This window comes from Sapajus apella, unplaced genomic scaffold (genome assembly GCF_009761245.1).
Source record: "Sapajus apella isolate SASKATOON/1434 unplaced genomic scaffold, GSC_monkey_1.0 scaffold92, whole genome shotgun sequence".
Lineage (NCBI taxonomy): Eukaryota > Metazoa > Chordata > Mammalia > Primates > Cebidae > Sapajus > Sapajus apella.
Window position 1 is genome coordinate 2,631,106 of NW_022437032.1, and position 22,134 is coordinate 2,653,239.

General features: G+C 41.2%; 1 protein-coding gene and 1 long non-coding RNA gene across 4 annotated transcripts in view; both read right to left on the bottom strand.

Annotated features, from left to right (window-relative positions):
* TSHZ2 (teashirt zinc finger homeobox 2) overlaps positions 1-22,134 on the bottom strand; it is a 513,539-nt gene that overhangs the window by 169,774 nt on the left and 321,631 nt on the right. The window lies entirely within an intron of this gene.
* LOC116535121 overlaps positions 6,149-22,134 on the bottom strand; it is a 30,669-nt gene continuing 14,683 nt past the window's right edge. Inside the window, exons 2-3 of the long non-coding RNA XR_004262053.1 lie at positions 18,215-18,218; positions 6,149-9,208 (exon numbers count right to left, since the gene is read on the bottom strand). This is a non-coding gene — a long non-coding RNA (uncharacterized LOC116535121). The remainder of the gene's footprint in view (positions 9,209-18,214; positions 18,219-22,134) is intronic.

Consider the following 22,134-nt stretch of genomic DNA (forward strand, 5'->3'; position numbering starts at 1 on the left):
CAAGAAACCAGAGCCCTCAATCCTAGAGCTGAAAGGAAACGAATTTTACCAATAATGTATGAGAGCTTGGAAGTGGATCTTTCCCCAGTCAAACCTCAGATGAGACTGCAGCCCTGGCCAATGCCTGGATTTCAGGCTTGTGAAATCCTGGTGCAGAGGGCCCACCTAACTGGTGCCTGAGCTCCCGATGCACAGAAACTGTGAAATAATAAACAGATTGTTTTAAGCCATTAAGTTTAGGGTAATTAGTTATACAGCAACAGGCAAAAAATGCATGCATTATTCAGAATTTGGTGACAGATCTGAGACTGTTTCAGGGCTAACAGTTGATATCCTCTGATCTAGTCCAACAGGGACAGGGAAACTGATGCCCACAGAGGTAAATGCATTTATCCTGGGTCATTTGGTTCTAATTCTATGGTAAGTGACCCTCCACTTACCATACAACTTCTGTTTCTTCATTTTCTTATCTATGAAATGAAAAGTTGGACTAGCTGACCCACAAGGGCAATTTTGTCTTTAATCAAGTCTCCTGTCTTCTGGGCTCTTGCCTTTTGTTTCAAAGTATGCTCTTTAGAATACTTGTTTAAAAGAATTCCAGGTGGAGAAAAAATGTTCCATGGTGAGATAGAGCTGGGAGTTACAATGTTAGATGCTTAACAGTTTTTCTTTATTTCAGGGTCTTTCAGAGCTATTCATTTGCTCATGTCCACTGGAAACGACCAATAATGAGATGGAGTTAAAAGCATTATCCATACTCATTTGATCATAAGCCCTCCCTGCTTTTGTTTCCTGGGTTTTGTGATTCGTGTTGCACAGAGCATGCTAAAGGAAGGTTTGCAAATGCCCTTCCAAGTCAGGAGGGCTCCTACTCTTTCCACTCTCAAATGACTTTGAATGACAGGAAGGTTAGATGCACTGAGATCCAACATCTCCTGGCTGACACATGTGTGTTGCAAAGGCCAGACGGACACAGTGGAGGAAGAAGCAATATTAATATGGCGATCTCACTCCATTGGTAGCATGCGAATTCGGGAGACGTGTATGAAAGATACTGGAAATACACATCATGCATGTTGCCCTGGGGAATAAAATGTTTTCTTATTTGTAAAATCCCTTCTCCTGAACTCTCCCATTAGCACTTGTCTAATGTACAGTGGTTTTTTTCCCTTTCTTCCTCTTTTCTTCCTTTTTTTTCTTTCTCCCTTCTCTTCCTCTTTGATAAATTCATTTTTTTCATTGCATTCAATCAAGGGCTCTGCATGCTTTGGGATGGAAGTAGGGTGGGAGGGCAGAAAGAAGAGCTAATATCCTGAAATTGTCACATATTTAGCCCAGAACCTGATTTCAGTAGAAACACTTCTTGAAGTAGCCTAGCAATCTGTGTGACCTAACAGCAACAGGGCAGTCATTCTTTGAATAAATACAAGGTTTGAGCCCTTCACTTATGGCAGTCATTAGAGCTCTTGGGCTGCCCAGAGAATTCATGAGAAGCAAATGATTTGTATCTTGCTCTATTTGCCATTTTAGGGGGTGGTGTGATGTGAGCACTCTGCTCGGTCTTGCCTGTTGGTGAGCAAACCTTAGTCCTCCCTTTGTGTGAAGAACCTGAATGGCCTTCAGTCTTTTGTCCCTGAGTATTCTGTCATTGTTAAAACTGCAGCCCTCTTCCTCACCTCTTGCCCTGATGCAAGACTTCAGGAATGATATAACAATAAACTCAAGCCAGAACCCTGAAGCCCTCCCAGGTGCTTAACGCTGTGCTGATTTTAAACCTTGCCCGACAATGCTCTCTCATTGATCCACAGTCACGTGGCCTCATTCAGATAACGGGATTGTTTTCTAAGAGAAACGGTAACGTCGAACACCAAGTTTACAAAATAAAGGAGAATAAAATAGACATTATGAATAAAATATGTGGGCAGAAAAATGTATAAATGATCTGGGGGTGCTGACACAGTATAGTCTTTTTAACTGCCCTCCAGGCTAAATACATATTTTTCAAATTTGTAAGTTTTATACATTAAAAAAAAAAAAAGCCTCCCCTGGTGACCCAGGGCAGCTCAATGTGCATTCGACATGGATCATTCCTAAGTGTCGGTGGCCTCTTGCGAGTACAACATCAATTTCCTGATTCCTCTGCTTATTTTCCGGCTGCACGTGTACATACATACACATCACCATCGAGACACCCTGCTTTCCCCCATTTAGCAGTTGACATCAGCTTTCAACACGGCAGGATTACACTACAAGTCATTGGTGTCACCTATGCACAGACCGAATGTGAACTCTGCAAGAGAACAAGACCCAGAATCAACATTTTCCTGAACTTGCCCTTTCTAGGTCAAAGAAAGAAAGCAGAGACTGCAAAAAGGACTGAATGCTGCTCTGTCTGCCTTCCCAGAGAAACCTGATGAACCTAAATGGAGACCAAACGTGGCTCCCCAGTACACGTCTATTTCTTCTTTTTTTTCTCCATTTGATAAATATTTACTATGCAAAGGCTCTTTGCTAGGCTCTCAGAAAGATGCAGTTTCTGCCTTCAAGATGCTCACTATGTCGTGGAGAAGAATATATGCTAATAAACACAGCGGGAGGCACTACTGAGGATTATTCTTTTACACTCTGTCCTGTGAGAGAGGAACTTGTAGCCACTGCCATCTTTTGAAAATGGATCATCTCTGGCTGCAGAGGATCTGGGCTCTAAACCAGTAGCGTTCAATCTGATTGAATCTGAGTGTGGGTAAATGACCTATTTAGGGTCATATTACTGGGTTAGAGCCCAGGTCATATTAGAATCACCTCTGGGGGTTTAAAACTATATCCAGGCCCATAATGGAATTTCCCAAGGGCTGGAAATAGTTTGTATTTTGATCTGACGGGTGGTTATATGAGTGTGAACTTACGTAAAATCCATTGAACTTTATAATAATATTTATTAACTCGTCTGCAGAAAAGATAACCTCAACTTTTAAAAAAGTTAAAAAGAAGCTCTACATCCAGGCCCACTCCTACAGATTCTACTATGGATGGGGCTGGCTTCATTATGTGTTACAAACTCTAATGTGCGACCAGGGCTGAGAAACAGTCTGCAGGCAATTAAGTTCTCTCAGCCTGGAGAAAGGGCTGAAGGGAGCATGCAGGCCATTGTGTTGAAGAATCAAAACAGCTGCTACTATGCAGTGGTGTTGTCCCTGAAGGCCCACCCAAGCCCATCCTCTGTGGACTGGGTTTTTTCTTGACAGCTCTACAGCTCAGGGAGAGGGTCACCTCTTTTGTGTTTGGGTCAGCTCTTCTGTGCTTGGCCGAAGGCAGGACAGAAGTGGTGGGGAAGGGAAGTGGTTAGTATTCTGGGTTCAAGGGGGAGGTTTGGGAATCAGGTTGCAGCCTGGAAGTAGCAGGCAACAGGTGGCATTGGGTTGGATTCCAGGGGCGCCACCTGCTGATTCTGTGACCCTGGAATGGTCATTTACCCACACTCAGCCTCACTTTCTTCATTTCCCAGTACTTTGCCTGAGACCTCTCTGCCTTAACACTCAAAGTCCTGTGTCCTGGAGAACCCTCAGTTCGGACACGCTTGGGGTGGTTCCTCACTCTATGTATACATTGAGAGCAATTGCACCTACTTCTTAGAGTGTGAGGATAGGCTGTCATGTAAAATGCTTAGCGCAAGCTTGGTAGCATGTTGGTGTCCAGTTAATGGGGGCTATTATTACCAGTAGATTTGGCATTAGGGAAACCTTTTTTGTTGTTTAATGGGATTAGTTCATGAGGTACCTCGCGCACAGTAGGCACACGATAAATATTAATGAAATAAATGCTCAATTGGGGAAAGCCACAGATTTCATTACCCAAATAGAAAGCTTCTTTCTTAATTATGAGGGTATGCCTTCCAAACTGCTTAATGACATCTTGTTTTGTAGCCTGCTTAATAAATCTTTGCTGCCAATGGCAAGTTCCCCATGTCGGCAAATCAACTAAATATTTAACTAAATTTTTTTTCTCCCCAAGGTTTCATGCAGGGTCTTAGCATTGTGCAGCTGATAAGCAGTGAGACCCAGCAGCAAAATCCCGACCACTTCAAATCTGTACATCTCAGACCTTCCTTCCTCTTGGGTGGCTATAAACTCTATAGCAAACACCACCTCCAGCACTCCTACCCCCTCTGCTATGCTTCCTCTACTGGAGGGGCTGGAGAAGCAAAATACACACATTTTTCACAGCCTCACATTCATCTAGGTGTGGCTGAGTACAGAGTTTTGGTGAATAAGATGCTAGTGGAATTCTGCCAAGAGGGAGGGGTCGTCCAAGAAAGCGTTTGCTCTTTTGGCAAGAAGAGCAGATGAGCTGGGTGATGCCTCTACTCGGTCCCCTTGCCTTGCACATAGTTGTGATGCTCACAGAGAAAGATGATGCTAAGACCATGGTACAAGCACGAGGGATGAGGCCAAAAGAGCCATGGAGACCCCAAGATGGGTGAGCAGAACCACCAGAGCAGATGCCTCATATTCAGTGAGAAAAGCCAGTTTCTGTTGTCTGAGACCAGTGAAGGCTGAGCTCTCTGTTACTTGCAACCAAACCAAATTTTTTCTTTTTTTTTTTGAGATGAAGTCTTGCTCTGTCGCCCAGGCTGGAGTGCAGTGGCACGATCTTGGCTCACTGCAGCCTTTGCCTTCTGGGTTCAAGCAATTCTTCTGCCTCAGCCTCCCAGGTAGCTGGGACTACAGGCTCCTGTTGCTACGCCCAGCTAAGTTTGGTATTTTTAGCAGAGATGGAGTTTTACCATGTTGGCCAGGATGGTCTCGATCTCCTGACCTCGTGATCTGCCCACTGCCCACCTCGGCTTCCCAAAGTGCTGGGATTACAGGTGTGAGCCACTGTGCCCAGCCAGTCAAAAACATCTTTATATTGTACATCTGTGATGCCCAGAAAGAGCCAGACACTGAAAATAAGCATGTTCAAGATGAGATCTTCAAGGCATCCCCTTGTAGTCAACTTAAAACCAGAGCCAAACTCATGGCAGCAGGAAATAGAGACCCTGTGATCGTCGGATATTTGTATAAGGCGCATTTTTTATGAGTCCAGTCATTCTCTTGCTGGGGATAGCTTGACGTGTCCCAGTACAGGCACTTCTCTGCCCAGCAGGCTGAATGACCATTGTATCAGAAAAGGAAAAAAGAAAAGAAAGAAAAAACTTGATTATCCAAAACCAGAGCTGACTGTGGCCTTCTACTGGGATATAGCGTAACTCATGTAGCTCCATTCATTCAATTTTTTCTTGCCCAGATGGATGGGGGCATAAAAGAATAATATCAAGGATGTGTTTTCAGCATTTAAAAAGGTCATTAATAGTTCTTTGCTCGGTTGGAAATAGTTATTTATTCATTTTTTCAAAAGTGCATGGCCTCTCATGTCATAGTTAGCAGATGTAGGACGTTTGCCCATCTTATTTGGCAAAAATGCTTCTTAAAGATTTGATAGCAGCCCAAATTCATCGGTGTTCAAGTTTTTCTAAAAACAATTAGGAAATTAAAAAAAAGAAGAGACATTGTATGAATAACTAGGAAGGTGTTTCGATAAAGTCACTGTTAAAGAGCTTTTAAAATAGGCTCCGCATGTTAATGTATAAAAAGGGGCCGGGCGCTATGGCTCACACCTGTAATCCCAGCGCTTTGGGAGGCTGAGGCAGGCGGATCACAAGGTTAGGAGATCAACACCGTCCTGGCCAACATGGTGAAACATCATCTCTAATAAAAATACAAAAAAATTATCTGGGCACGGTGGCTTGCGCCTATAGTCCCAGTTACTCGGGGGCCTAAGGCAAGGGAATCGCTTGAACCTGGGAGGCCACGGTTGCAGTGAGCCGAGATTGCTACACTGCACTCCTGCCTGGGGAAAAAGCAAGACTCTGTCTCAAAAAAGAAAATAAAGGAAAAGGAAGTTAGCAGGCTCTCTTGTAAAAGGATTATTTAGAAATTTGAATAAGCTTAGTGTTATGTAGCTGTTTTAGGAAAAACATTCTTTTTCTATTAATAAATGTTTACAACCACACACACAAAAATAGTTCCTTGCTATGTGAAATAAGTTGTGGGCTGAGTTTAGGTTCGGGGCTGGGAATTTTATAGGTCTGCTAATGAAGGAGGTGGTGTTTTTGTTTTTGTTTTGCTTTTCCTTGGAGTGGTAGAATCACTGGTGAGGAAGGAAACAGGCACCATGGCAGCCTAGACCGGGAGCACGGAGCGACTTTTCAATGACCCCACAGTGCAATATGCTATGAGCAGGGTAAGTCATGGTGCAATGCCATATGCCGTTAAGTACCAGGAGCTCTAAAACTAAATATTAGATTGTTTGCTCCACTCACCTCTACCTTTCAATGAAAGTTTACTACAAGACTCTGTTGTTTGAATTATAATGTGTGAAGGTTGGGGATGGTCAATGGTTAAGTTTAGGGCTGAGTCCACCTTGGGTTAACTATAGGAAAGTGATTAAAAGAATTGCTACAAAGGTAAGAGTGAGAAAAAGGAATTCTGAAGAAGCAAAAAATGATTACAGTGAACATGTATTGGGTACTTACAACAATGGTGAGCCCTGTTCAAAGTGCTTAAAAGTTTAGTATCTTTCTACTCAACAACCTATAAGACAGGCTTACTATTTTTCTCCATTTCACAGATAGGGAAACTGAAGAACAGAGAGGTTGCTTCTGTTGTCCATGGTCACACAGTAATTAAATCTAGGTAGTATAATTCTAGCATCTAAGTTCTTATCCAGAACCCCATATTGCTTTCCCTATCAAGAAAAATATAATTTCTGGGAACTCACAGAAATTTCAAGACGGCACTGGATTTCAAGATGGGTGGGAGTTTGAGCATATCTGCACAGGCTGAAAACATTTTAATCACTTGAAAATTTCATGTAATAGGTGTCTGCGATACCGTTCATAGAAGAATACTGCTTATCTCAGTGTTTCTGCAAAGCATCTTCCAGTTGCACTGTTGATGATGAAAATAGGGACTATCTCAATGTGTCTAAATTTAAATGAAGGTTTTTTAAAATTAAAAGATGGATCTTAAAGGAAATATTTGTCTAACTGAAAAACAGCTTCTCTGACTAAGCGATTAAGTCTCAACAAGATAGACGTCATCATTGCTTAAATCACTTAAAATGCAAAGAGGGTACAAAATTCTTCTAGAGAGGTAAATCAGTCCCTCTCTTGGTGGGTGTCTAAAGTTTTGAAATTTTCTTAAACAGCACATGCAGTTTTTAAGTATTTAGATATTTGAACTGTTGCCTGTGTGTACGGAAAGTAAAAGAAATCCTTGCTCTGTCTCCTGGTTAATCAAAATGCAGTGCTACATCTGAAAATTATTATTTTATAAGGTACATGTGGTTGGCAGGAGATATGGCCTACAGCAGAAAGAACTTGAAGAGGTCTAGCTACATATTTTCACCACCTTTGTGGACAAGCACGTGGAAATTAGCTATGACTTTCCTACCAGCCACCTCAGCCGTGGAGGGTGTGGTTTCCAATGATTATATTGCTGCTATTTCGAGTAATGAGATAGGACTCTGGCACAGCAAGAGGTAGATTTTACGGGGTTCATTTAAATTTTATGGAAATGAGTATTTATTAGTTGACATCTACTGAAGCCCATTTTGAAGGCTTGCCTTTCTTAGTCCAAGGCTCACTGAGGCTAAAGGAAGGTGTCTATAAAGTATTCATCTCCTTCCTTCTTTCTTGAGAATAAGGAACTGACTCCATTTAATTGTCAGTGAAACTGACATTTTCCTGTGGCCTAATCCTGAGGAAGTGTGAAGAGAGTTCGAGAAACACTGTTAATACCCATTCTCCCAGGAACCCAGCACCCACGCACAGCAGGAAAGACAATTACTTAGCAAGTTAGGCAACAGAATATTTATTTTCATGGATCATGTTTGCCACAGGATGATGGGATAAGACCAAAGGGATTCCATCTCCTTTTCTTTTGCATTCACTGGAGAATAAAAATTATTCGTTAACAAGGTGCTATGAAACCAAGATGTATAAGGCCAAAATGGGTCTCAAAACCACTTCTGGATTATCACAGAAATTGTCGTGGCATTCTCCTTCACTCTCTGCAATTCCCACACAATTTTCTTTAACCCTTTGCCAACGTCAGACAAAAACCAAGTGCTGGGACATCCCCATGTACTCTCGGCTGTCCTTCTGACCCCCGATAATGCGGACAAATTGAAGAAATGGCTGAAAACTGGCATTGTCTCTCTTCGCTCATATCATGCGGAATGGCAGGTAAACAGGAAAATCTGGACTGGCACGGAGAATGAGCCAACATACATAAATTACAAATAAAAAGGATTAAGTGACACCAATCTGCTCCCCAATACCACTTGCCAGCGAGAAATCGCTATGGTAACCACTCCCCGTGGCCTCCCTGGGTATTCAACTAGTGGATTTTCCCCCCACTTTTCCTTTTCAAGGAAAGTTCTCAAAACTGATTTAAATATTATGATATTCTCATCTCCGAGTGCTAAATGCGAGATGTATTCGTGTTGGCTGGGGTGCCTTTTCAAACATATACTTTTCTCCCGTCAAATGACACTGCCACAAAGGTGAATTTTCTCCTAATAGAAGGTTCCTTTTTTAAAAACCTGAAGTTGGGGGTTGCAGGTGGCACTGTGCTTTTAGGGATGACTGGGTTAAAGTTGCCAAGCAACCAAGTAACAATAAAAGGAGAGGAGGGCATCTACTGAACAGAAGTATTGCCTTTTGCAAATGCGTATCTGTCGTTCTCTATGCTTTTCCTTTTACCATCTAGCTCTTACGGCGTTTGGTTGAGGTGTTCTAATGTATAAATATTAAAGGCTTAGTTCAGCTTAGGGGATGGGCTAGAGACTAATGTAGGAGGTAGAGAATTTACTGCATCCTAATACCATTAACAACTGGTTAATTTTCCTGGCACAGGAGCAGGGTAGATAAACATATTTTTAAATCTTCATTTTGCAGTTGAGGAAAATAAAACCCAGAGAGGTTAAATGGACGGCCCAAGGTCATACAGTCATCGAGAAAGACAGAATCTGAACTTCAGCCTCCTTGATTTCAGAGTGGCATATTGTTTCTGCTACATCGCTTTGTTACTAACGTGTATTTATTTTTCCCTTTTAGAAATCACTCTGGGGCTAGGCACAGTGGCTCATGCCTGTAATCCCAACACTTTGGGAGGATCACTTGAGGTCAGGAGTTTAAAATTAGCCTGGCCAACGTGGTGAAACCTTGTCTTTACTAAAAATACAAAAATTAGCTGGGTATGGTGGTGCATGCCTGTAATCCTGGCTACTTGGGAGGCTGAGGTAGGAGGATTGCTTGAACCGGGGAGGTGAAGGTTGCAGTGAGCCGAGATCTTGTCACTGCACTCCAGCCTCCAGCCTCCAGCCTGGGTGACAGAGTGAGACTCTGCCTCAAAAAAAAAAAAAAAAAAAAAAAAGGAAAAAAAAAGAAATCACCCTGTCTACAGGTTCTCCTACCCTTGAAGTTGTTTGATCCACATAATCAAATACACAACACCCTCCACTGGGCAAAAAGGAAATACATTGCCAGTTGTGACCCCTTTTCTCTTCCCTGCTTTCTCTCCAAAGTCCCAAAGAAATTTAGTCAAAGCTCCCTGGTTTCAGCAGTTAGACTTGCAGCAGTATATTTGAAATTGGAGTGTTTGACCACTTAGTGATGTTGACTGATGTGTTGTGCTGATCTGAGGCAAATTATATCCATTCACTCACCAAAATCATCCTGACATAGGCAGACCTGACTCATTTTAAAAGAACAGGATGGTGTGGAGGTGGGAGGGGGGATAACTGTTGTATTTTATCTATTGGAGATCGTAAATATTAAGTTTCAAATTAAAACAGAAGAAAGAAGAAGGAGAAAGAAAACACTAATGCTTCGTATCCATTGTCAAGAAAATCTCTTCCAGGGGAACATCAAAAAATGCCTTTCTCAAGAAGTTTGAGCAACTGCCATTAGGGTGGGAAAATGAAAAGGAACTTGAACAGAACAAGATGTCCTGAGTGATTTCATGGTACTTCTGACCTTAAAAGGCATATATTGAGATGTAAGTGCTTTAGTGATTTTGCAGATCCTGAATCCGCAGTGACTTGAAGGCCTCTTGAATATATCCTGAGGTTTGACATTTGCTGCAATTTTTTTACCCTCTCTCCCAAAGATCATTATGAAACAATGCCACAGAACCTACCAAAATGTGAACGTCTGTGGGAAGTTACTAAAACAGGTAGTGAGGGTTTGCTGGGGGCTGCACTTAAGAAAATCTGAAAATTGCTGGCTCTGTTGTTAAGAGAAATAAACACTTTGTTCACAAGTGTCTTTGGCATGGCTCTGTGTGATGGCTTGGTTACAGCAACACTTCCCTGGCAGGGAATTAGTTGAACAGCACGAGGGAAGTAAAGAAGATAAACCCTGGAGAGGAAAAATGTGCTGAAGTTTTACTTTTTTTAAATTGTATTTTAGTTTTTAAGGTTAAGTTTTAAAGACAAAAAAACATGCTATTATGTCGGGCAAGGTGTCATCCTCTGAGGGGCTCTGTATAATGTTTAGAAGTTGGTGTCCCTGAGAACCTGGGAATTAAGTTGCAAAATGAATTGTCCAAGGAAGAACATGTAAATCGTAGTGATCTAATTACATTCTTAGATGTTCACCAGCAAGTAGGAATGTGTGGTCAAAATTCAAACTTCCGCATTGACAGCTTGCTGGCTGAGTCGTGTCAAAGGCCGATGGCTGCTTATCTGTGGGTCTCTGTACATATGGTGAAGGTGTATTGACTAGTTACTTAGCAATTGGGAAAATAAGAAAGCAAAATTGGAAAAATGTGGAGTGGAGAATAATCAGAATTACAAATAAACAAAAAGATGACATTAACAACAAAATAACAAAATAAGTAAAGAGAGCAGCTATACTTGGAACAGAACATTTTTAAAAGTACACATTTATAGGCCGGGCATGGTGGCTCACACCTGTAATCCCAGCACTTTGAGAAGTCAAGGTGGGTGGATCACGTGGTTAGGAGATCCAGACCATCTTGACCAACATGGTGAAACCTTGTCTCCACCAAAAATATAAAAATTAGCTGGGCATAATGGTGCGCGCCTGTAGACCCAGCTACTTGGGCGGCTGAGGCAGGGGAACCGATTGAATCTGGGAGACAGAGGTTGCAGTGAGCTGAGACTGAGCCACTGCGTTCCAGTCTCAAGACAGAGTGAGACTCCATCTCAAAAAAAAAAAAAAAAAGTACACATGTATAAATGGGCAAAATAAGGGAAAAATTTGTTACCCATATTATAATAAAATACTTTTTTTATTTTTAAAAAGACAATCAAATCTGTAAAAACGAAGTAGTGAGCTGAGGAGTCATAATTTACGGAGGAAATAGCAGTTCAAGTTATTTTATGTGAAATCTTTGGGGTAGAGGATTTCAACTAATCAATGAATTATCCAATTAGTTGCCTCAATCCTTACTTGATCTTGTTAGCAGGACTATTCCAAATTGTGTTCAAACATTCTAGTGCTGTCATAAAACAGGGCGTGGCTTTCTCTCTTTTGTAGAACAGATGGGGTCTAGGTAGCTATCTATCATCTCTTAAGTTGGGGGTTTGCCCAGGAATAAGATGATTCCCAGGCTCTAATCTTCTCCACCTACCCTGGGACTATGTCACTACTGACTCCTGGGATTGTGCAACTCACAGGTGTTGAAAAACAGAGCCTCATCTATAAGCCCAACAATTACTCCCACAAGCCCTTCTGGGACAGAGGCTCACACTTTGACAGACGCATTTCATATTCTATCAGAGCACTTCTCAAAAATGAGACAAAAGGAAGTTTTGCACAGTTATCAGGTGCGTTGAAAATTATTTGTGACTAATCTCTCCTAAGGACTGCGATATACAAACTATTTGGTTAGAAGAAGAGAGACTAGATTTCACACTGTTCTGTGCTATTGTTTTCCTCACTCAGTAGCATCCCAATGTGTTCTCTCAAAGGGTAAATTGATGCTGCCACTTCTGGGCTTACCCCTTTCCAGTGACTTCTCAATGTCCCCTTTGAGGCAGCTGACAAGATCCCCTGCACCGCAGCCTCTGCACAGCAAGCCAACCTCTCACCCCCTGCCTTGGTACTATCCCCCTTTCTGTTTCCCAGACAAGCCAAGCTCCTTCTTGTATGTGAAATCTGCTTTTGCCTTTCCCTGCAATATTGTTTCCCCAGATCTCCGAAGTCAGTTCTTTCTCATTATTCATGGGTCAGCTAAAAAGTTCTTGTCTTCAGAGTGGGGTCCTTGATGACCCCATCCACATAGTCCACCCACCCAACTTATACTTCAGCCTGCTGCTCTTACCATTGTCAGACCCAGTGCCATGGTTGATATTCTTCGAAGTCCTGCTTCAGAAATTATGTTGTGTATTTATTTTTCTTTACATGTTTGTTCTCTGCCCCTTTCCACTAGAATGGAAGCACTATGAGAACTTAACTGTGGTCACAACTGATGCCTCCATGTACAGCAGAGTGTTTGGCATATAGTGGGTACTCAATGAATATTTATCTAAATAAATGCATGAGTGTTTTTCTAATTGGAACAAAAAGGGTGGAGTTACAGATTTTGGGTCAAGAAGGACATGTTTAATAAAGGGGATCACCCGTAATAGGGAAGTGATAGAAAGAAGTTGGAAAAACCACCCATACAAGAAGCTCCTTTATGGATACATTATCTCTCCTGCTTACCCACCTGGAAAGGAGAGAATAAGTTTCAACACTTTGTACAATTTCATAGCCAATTCTTTGACATAGTAAGGGACCACCAAATTCTGCAGTAAACCATCCAGGGTTGGGGGATATTCAAATAGGTCACATAATAATTACAGATAATATTTATCTAGTGTTTCAGTGTGTCAGGCATGGGCCTAATTATAACATTTAATTCTCAAACAGCCTTAGAAGTATTACTGTTACCTTCTTCATTGCACACACAAGGGAAGTGGGGCTTGGACAAGTTAAATCTTGCTTAAGGTCATAGAGTTAATAAATGATGGAGCCCAGATTCAGACCAAGTTAGTGAGACTGTACAGTCCCTGCTACTAACTTCTGTCCTACCCCCAGTTTACCCAAGAGAATACACTGGTTGATAGTTTAGAAATCACTTCATGTTTCCATGGCCAGGTGCAGTAGCTCATGCCTATAATCACAGCATTTTGAGAGACCAAGGCAGGGATAGCTTGAGCCTAGGTGTTCAAGGCTAGCCTGGGTAAGATGGCAAGCTAATTAAAACATTATCTGGGTGTGGTGGTGCACACCTGTGGTCCCAGCTACTTGGGAGGCTGAGCAGGGCAATTGCCTGAGCCTGGGAGGTGGAGGCTGCAGTGAGCTTGATTGTACCACTGCACTCCAGCCTGAGTGACAGAGCCAGACTCAGCCTCAAAAAAAACAAAAAACAAAAAACAAAAAAAACAAAACAGATTCTATGATTTCTCTCATTGGATCAATTTTCCCTGCATTTGAGCCTTCATCATTGACAGTGAACTTATTTCCTGACAATTCCCATTGCTATTTCTTAAGGTATACTAAAATCCTTTGCAGTTAGAGGAGAAAAGAGTATAGTAACTCTGAATAATGTGATACAACCTGCCAGTGTGGCCAGATCACCAGGGGTCATGGAACGAGGTATTGTGAGGGGGTGTAAATGTCATGTGCCTTTCTCTACCTTGAAGTCATCTGGGGTAAACGGATTACGAATCAAAGATCCGGGATTCACTTTGGGCAGATCATTTCCCTTTCTACTACATTCATACCATCTGTAGAATAAGTAGACCCCAAAGTCCATTTTGTGGTGGGGTCCCTAGACCTGCAGAAATTCTAAAATTTGGTTTCATCTCAGTCTCTCTGCTTTGGGAAAATTTCCAAAGCTTGCATGAAAAATGTGAGTGACTATGTAAAACTGTCAATTGCCTCGAACAGGGAAAAGATAAGAGATGTATTTTTGGGTTTGTATCACCCTAACCTTAGCCTTGGACCAAAAATATAAAGGAGTCTCTAGGAAGATGGCTTTGACCTCAGACCAGGGAAGAACAGAAACAACTCAAGTTATGATAAATGACAAAGATAGTCTGGAGCCTGTGTTTTAAGAAAAAGATAAAGTGCGTGGGAGGGAAAGGGCTGGAGATGAAACAACCCTGGAAGTGCTAGCCCAGTTGACCAGCTGTTTTCAACAGCACTTTTCACCCATCTTGCTGCACCAATGGATGAGGGAGATAACGCTGAGCCTAATTTGAAGGAGCTTAACTCTTACATATTGGAAATTCCGGCATATTGAATGTTGGGTGATCATGCTACAGGATAGATAACAATCTTTTAAGAATAAAACCTTAGAGCAACTAAACTGCATGATCACACTCCTCCACTAATAAACACTGACATCTGGCCTTTTTCTTGAGTCAGGAAGTGGGCAGCTCAGCACTGGTGAAGCCCAGAGCAAATTGCAAATTCCTCAATGAGACATCAATTTCTGGACTTCAGAGGAGACAAAAACCCAGACCTAGATTTGAAAAATTTATGAAGGAAGCACACCATTAAAAAAAAATTTGAAAATGGGACAGGTAGATAAGAGAACTAAGTCTGAGAGGGGAATCAGTCTTTAAGAATAATGTGCACCAAACTGCCTGGAGTTTTTTTTTTCAGTCATTACAGACCTGGATAGTAATGAATCCTTCAACTTTATCTTAGCTAAGGCATGGGCACAGATCATTGGATATATGTGAGAAGCTTTTAGGAGGTCCATAGAGCCAGCAATACAAGCAAAACCCACAAAACGCAGAATTATAAAGTGAAAGATGGCTGTTTTAAATTTTCTTCCATGCTCCCAAAAAGTCTCAAAAGTGTCAAGTTCAAGTTCAAATCCAAGTTCAAGGTTTTAACATCTCGGTAACACTATTTAAACTCCTGTCCCAACAGAAAGAAACCAGACCTCAGCACCAAGACTTAGGCAGGCATCAGGAGCTGGCCAGATATGAAAACATTATTTTGTGGCCACTTTATTTTTTGTCATTTGCTCCTTTTTTTGTTAAGTGATGCTAGTTTTCATTTAGTCTAATTAAAGTTTCCTCTTTAATGCAAGTATTTATGATAAGTAAAGAATAGCACAAGGAGTTTGCTGATATAAGTACAAATATCACTTGAATAAAATTAGGGAAACACTGCTTTATGATGATAAGAGCTAACATTGCTTTGCTTTTAGTGACTATCAGGAACTATTTAAGTCATATATATAATATATATATATATAGATACGCACACACACACACACACACACACGCAAACATAAATTAATTTAACTTTCTTTACTGCCCCTTGAGATAGGTCTTATTATTATCCATGTTTTTATAGAAAAAAGAGACATAGAAAGAGTTTAAGTAATTTGCCCAGAATTCACATCTAGCAAGTTGCAAGGTCAAGATTTGAACAGGAGGGTTTTGGACCACAGAACACATATTTTTTGCAACTGTGCTATCCTGCAACCAGGAAGTCTGGCTTTGACTGCAAATGGAAGTGAGTATGGTGAGCAATTAGTCAATCCGTGAACCTGGGTGTTGAAGCATTGTCTATTTGTGAATGGAGGGTATGGGGACAATATTAAAAGCCAATGACTAGACGGAAATGTACTAAATGGAAAGCACCAAGATGATCTTTATAAATACTGCAATTCTCTAAGATCACAGGGAGGACCAGGGAAAGTAACGAGCAAATCTAAGAGAACACCCCACTAGCCTCCAGAGGCAGAAATGACTGTTGTCTTTATGCAACCGCAGTAGTGTTGTTGGAAGCAGGCTTTATGCTGCCTTCACCTTTGAGATGTGATGGGAATCCTGCTTTTCAAAGGGAAACTTGAGAAATAAGAACTAAAAAAAAGGATTATGAAAGATTCCTCACAAAAAGGATTAGAGGTTCGAGGAGTAAAAGATCAAAAAGACTTAAAACAAAAAGAGTCTCAGAACCTCTTGATGGACTGAATTTTTCTCTGAGCTGGTGAGTTTCCAGGCTCCTCTCAATTAAATGGCTTTTAAATGGGAATTATTTTAGTATCAGGAGCCGAGGAGAGCCTGAAAGCTCAGGAAAAAATGATGACAGAAGAACTTAAAAATTATGACTCAGTTGTATAATTTTTGCCCAGCAAAAATTTATTCTCTGAGTTTTGACTTGACTTTAATAAAATACGTCTCTCTCTCTCTCTTTCTTTTTTATAAGCTTGTAGGCTTCCAAAGTAGTTGATGTAGATGATCTTGCTCAATCGTTCCAATTATCCTGAGCAAGAGGTGGGGAAAGAATTTTATGACTGTTGTTAAGATTAAAACATTGAGGCATAAGACATTAAGATATTACCTAATGAAATCTCAGCTAGTAATCATGCCATTTAGCAAATGTCTACCACAGTGCTAGGCTCGGCACTAACTGCTTTACCATGTTTAGTTATTAATCCTTCTAACAATCTTTGATGTAGGTACCCACCTTTTGCTCCATCTCTGGAGGCCGGTGAGATTAAGCGACCTGATGGCACACTGCAGTATGGAGGTCCAGCCCCTCCTAGCTCACAAGATTTCATGACAGCAGACTGTGTGCATCTCTTCCCACCGTGGGAGAATTTACACCAGAGAAACTGGTCAATGCTGCAAATCAGGACCTGGTTTTTTTTTTTTTTTTTTTTTTTTTTTTTTTTGAGATGGAGTCTTGCTCTGTTACCAGGCTGGAGTGCAATGGTGTGATCTTGACTCTCTGCAACCTCCAACTCCCTGGTTCAAGCAATTCTCCTGCTTCAGCCTTCCAAGTAACTGGGACTGCAGGCACGCACCACCACACCCAGCTAATTTTTATATTTTTAGACGAGATGGGGTTTCACCATGTTGGCCAGGATGGTGTTGATCTCCTGACCTCGTGACCTGCCCGCCTCAGCCTCCCAAAGTGCTGGGATTACAGGTGTGAGCCACTGTGCCTGGCCAGGATCCGTTTTTTTTTTTTTTTTTCTTTTTTGGAGAGCTAGTTGTTAAACATTTACCAGCACAGGACACATGCCTGGTAATTGGCAGAGTGGCATCCAGGACCAGGCTGTCTGTGCCACACTGTTGTTTGCCTTCCACCTTCTCAACAGTGTCGTGCCCTCTGGACAACATCCAAGACTGGTATCAGTCTTCTGTTACCTACAGGGTGAGGGGGCTTGAAGTCTAACCTGGAATTCTCATGTATTAACTGTTTTTGTTTTTGAGACAGAGTCTCACTCTGTTGCCTAGGCTGGAGTGAAGTGGCATGATCTCAGCTCATTGCAATCTCTGCCCCCTGTGTTCAAGCAGTTCATCGGCCTCCCAAGTGGCTGGGATTACAGGCACGCATGACCAGACCCAGCTAATTTTTGTATTTTTAGTAGAGACAGGGTTTCACCATGTTGGCCAGGCTGGTCTCGAACTCCTGGGCTCAAGCGATCCTCCTGCCTTGGCCTCCCAAAGTGCTGGGATTACAGGTGTGAGCCACTGCACTCAACTCATGTATTAATTTATACTAAAAAGTATAAAAATGCCACAGAGATTTTAAAAAATACTCATACAATCTGTGCTAATGGCTGTGGGTTTCAAATTCTTGCTTGTTTTCAATGGCGACCCTATATCATTGAAACTCCCTACCTACCTAATCAAAGTATTAACTGTGAATGGACCAATGATGAGATTGAGTCTTCCCTGATTAATCCATGTTCCTGAGGGGACATATAAGAAGCATGTGATGTCAGGTGCATGCGACTTTTATCTGAGCCTTGCCACTTACTGGCTGTGTGACCTTAGTCAAGTTACTTCAACTCTCTGACTGTCTGAATTGGAAAATAGTAATAGAGCCATTGAGGGGATTAAATGAGCTATTTCTGTGGAGCCTGACAGCCAGCAAACTCTCCACAGATCGTCGGCTTCTATTCTGGGTAATTAGTTACTATTGGTATACACGCAGGGAAAGCAAATTGCAGTCAGAAGGCGTTTTACAGCCTGGGCAACATAGTGAGACCCCCATCACTACAAAAAGAAATCCAGTCATGGTGGTGCACATATGTAGTCCCAACTACTTGGGAGGCTTAAGCAGGAGGATGGCTTGAACCTGGTAGTTCAAGGCTGCAGTGAGCTATGATTGCACCACTGCACTCCAGCCTGGGCAACAGAGCAAGACCCAGTTTCAAAAAAAAAAAAAAAAAAAAAGGTGGTTTATGTGTATTACTTGCCAGGAGGGTGAAATTCTAATGAACTTCAGAAAGAGTTCTTGAGAGGCTAGAGAGGCTACTAGGATTGCTTTGCTACTGGATTCAGAAATGTTCCAGACCAGAAGTCAAAAATCCCCTCATTTCCAGTGTGGAGGTTTAAGACACAGATGGTCTCAGATTAACTCTCCTCCACCCCCTGTAAAGGTCAGGATTACCAGCTCACCATGTAGCAGTTTTGGCACAGAAAACATGTGGACAAAATCACGCTCTCCTCCTAGATGAGTGGACAGAAGCCTCAATAATTAGTCATTAGTATTAAAATTATTATATGTGAACCTTTCCCATGATAGGCCAGACACTCAATGTTCAATAACCATCCCAATAACTTGGTTGGAAGGAAGGACATTCCTCAAGGCAGAAATCAAGGTTTGCTCATCAAATATACCAACATAGGGCTTTGATTCAGAAGAGCATGCTGTGAGGAGGCAGATTTTATCCTGACTTGAGTGAAAGTCATCTGCCCTGCAGAGGTAGCTGTTTCAGAACTCCTAATAGGAAAGTCAAATGTCCAGCACAGCTAGTGTAGGGGTGGTTCCACCAGCATGGTCCTGGCAAAATTCTTGGCTGTGTAGCCTTCAAATCTGATTCACTGGACCACTGGGTGGTCCCACGAACCATATAATAACATTTGATAAAATTTTTCTCTGTTAGCTGGTATAGATTCTGTGACGTGTAACTGAGAATCCCAACTGAACCCCCAATTTTGCTCTTGATCTTTTATTTATTTATTTTTTTGAGATGAAGTCTCACTCTGTCACCTAGGCTGGAGTGCAGTGGCATGTTCTCGGCTCACTGCAACCTCCACCTCCCAGGTTCAAGCGATTCTCCTGCCTCAGCCTTCTGAATAACTAGGACTACAAGCATGAGCCACCATGCTCCGATAATTTTTCGTATTTTCAGTAGAGGCTGGGTTTCACCATGTTGGCCACGGCTGGTCTTGAACTCCAGACCTCAAGCAATCCACCCACCTCAGCCTCTCAAAGTGCTGGGATTACAGGCATGAGCCACTGCACCCAGCCTGCTCTTGATCTTTTTGACATTTGGAACTGACCACCACCCCCACCGTGGATTGGTGGCCTTTCCTTCAGCTTTCATGTTCTTGAGGAGACATGGCAATGTGGCTTTCTCCTCTACCCTCACATCCAGCCTCACTAAGTAGCTACCACATAGGCCACAGGTTGGCATATTTTTTCTGTAAAGGACCAGGTAATAAATATTTCAGGTTTTGCAAGTCATAACAGTCTCCGTTGCAACCCCTCAAATCTGACATTATAGCACAAAAGCAGCCGTAGACAATATGTAAACAAATGGCATGGCTGTGTTCCAATAAAACTTTATTTACAAAAACAGATTTTTTTGTAAATAAAGATTTTTTTGTAGCCTAGATTTTCCAGTCCTTGACATAGGTAGCACTCTGGAGATGACAGTTAGCAAAATAGAACCTTTGAGAGTGAACACCGACTACAGGCCTAGTCTTGGCTTACCACTGGCTGCCTTGTAACTCTGGATGAATACATTTACCTCTCTGTACCTATCTTTGCATGTAATAACCATAATAAAACTATAATACTTGTGCTTCTTCTTGCCTAGAGTTCTGAATAGACCAAATGAAATAACATATCCCAGAGTGCTTTGACTGTATTAAAAGTGTTTAAAAATATGGGGACATTGTTAGAATTATAGTTTGATTCCCCAATAAACAGTGAACTCCTAGAGATGAGAATCTGTGTCTTTTAACTCTAATCCTTTGTTTTCTAGTACTTTGCCTTTCACATAGTAGACACTGTATAAATGTTTGCTCAATTAAAATTGTTTAGCTTTTGATTTAGAATACTTTTTAACTTAGTGATAGATGAAAGCTGAGGTTTGAATGATCATGAACCTACCAAAATGAGCAGTGAAGTATTAATGCTATAAACCTTTGAAGTTGTGATCACAAAGTGAAGTGCATATAGGGGCCAAGCAGAAAATATAAATGAGGGTGGGGGTCTGGGGTAGGATAATAGGAGGTGTTGGGGATTGTGGTAACCTGAAGAGGGCATGTCCTATAGAAAAGGGAAAACGTCCCTTAGCTCCAACTGACTCCATGTGGGAAGGTGGAACACCATTGACAATTTTTCTAGTTTTTCAAGAGAAGCTGAAAATATGGAGTTTAATGTAAATTTCTCTGATTTTAAATATTGACAAGTAATCCTCTGAATTAAAAATCCCTAAATCTCATTATTAGGCCATTTATAACCCTTCATGTAATTTCTGGAAATAGAAATGAAAGTTATAATTGAAAAAATAGCAATGTAGAAAATGTTTAGATTTCATTGTCTTTTGATTCCCTGGGTATAATTAATAGTCTTTTGCACTCATTGGAAAATTTCAGTCATTTCAATTTTCAATGATTGTTTGATCATGGTTTTATTCTTTTTATGACTCATCTAATTGCTATCAGAATTAGAAGCTGATTTATTTCAACTTCCCAGATATTTGCATGTCTTCCTTCTTTGATTCATTCAGGTATCAGATCAGACGTCCCTTTCTCAGACAAGCCTTCCCTAAACCACATGCCTAAAATGCCCTTCCTCCAAAGGACATGAATAGACAATTCTCAAAAGAAAATATACAAATGGACAACAAATATATGAAACAATGCTCCATGTCACTAATTATTAGAGAAATACAACATAAAACCACAACGAGATTCCACCTTACTCCAAGTATGGCTATAATTAAAAAGTAAAAAAAAACAGAGGTTGGTGTGGATGTGGTGAAAAGGCAACACTTTTACACTGCTGGTGGGAATGTAAACTAGTACAGCCACTATGGGAAACAGTGTGGTGATTCCTTAAAGAACTAAAAGTAGACCTACCATTCAATGCAGAAATCCCACTACTGGGTATCTACCCAGAGGAAAAGAAGTGATTATATGTAAAAGACACTTGTACATGCATGTGTATAGCAGCACAATTTTCAGTTACAAAAATATGGAACCAGTCTAAATGCCCATCAACCAATGAGTGGATAAAGAAAATGTGGTATATATACACCATTGAATACTACTCAGCCATAAAAAGGAATGAAATCATGGCATTAGCAGCAGTCTGGATGAGTTGGAGACCATTATTCTAAGTGAAGTAACTCAGAAATGGAAAACCAAATATCGTAGCTAAGCTATGAGGACTCAAATGCATAAGAATGGTAGAATGGACTTTGGGGACTCAGGGCAAAGAATGGAAGGGAGTGAGGAATAAAAGACTAAACATTGGGTACCGTGTACACTGCTCAGGTGATGGATTCACTGAAATCTCAGAAATCACCACTATAGAACTTATCCACGTAACCAAAATCCACCTGTTTCTCCAAAACGATTGAATTAAAATAAAATAAAAAATTTAAGAAATGAAAAAATAAATAAAATAGGCTTCCTCTCTTCTGCTCTTATTTTTCTCTTTTTAGCATTTACTAGCATCAGGCATATTTTCATTTGTGTATGATCTGTTTTTCCCACTAGAATGACAACTCCTTGAGAGCAGAAATATTGCCTCTGTTTCCAGAGGCAATATTTCCAGTCCTAAGTTTCCAGAACCTACTACAGTCTCTGGCAATGGCAGGCACCTAAAACTATGTTGAATGCCAATCACTGTGCATGGGATACCAAGACCATTCATTCTCTAAGGCTTTGGCAAAAAATACGGATGTGAGAAAACTGGACTTCTATTAACACATTTTAACATGGATATAAACCTAAAACTTATTTACCAGAAGCAACTAGTTCTTCTTTTTTTCTTTTTTCTTTTTTTTTTTTTTT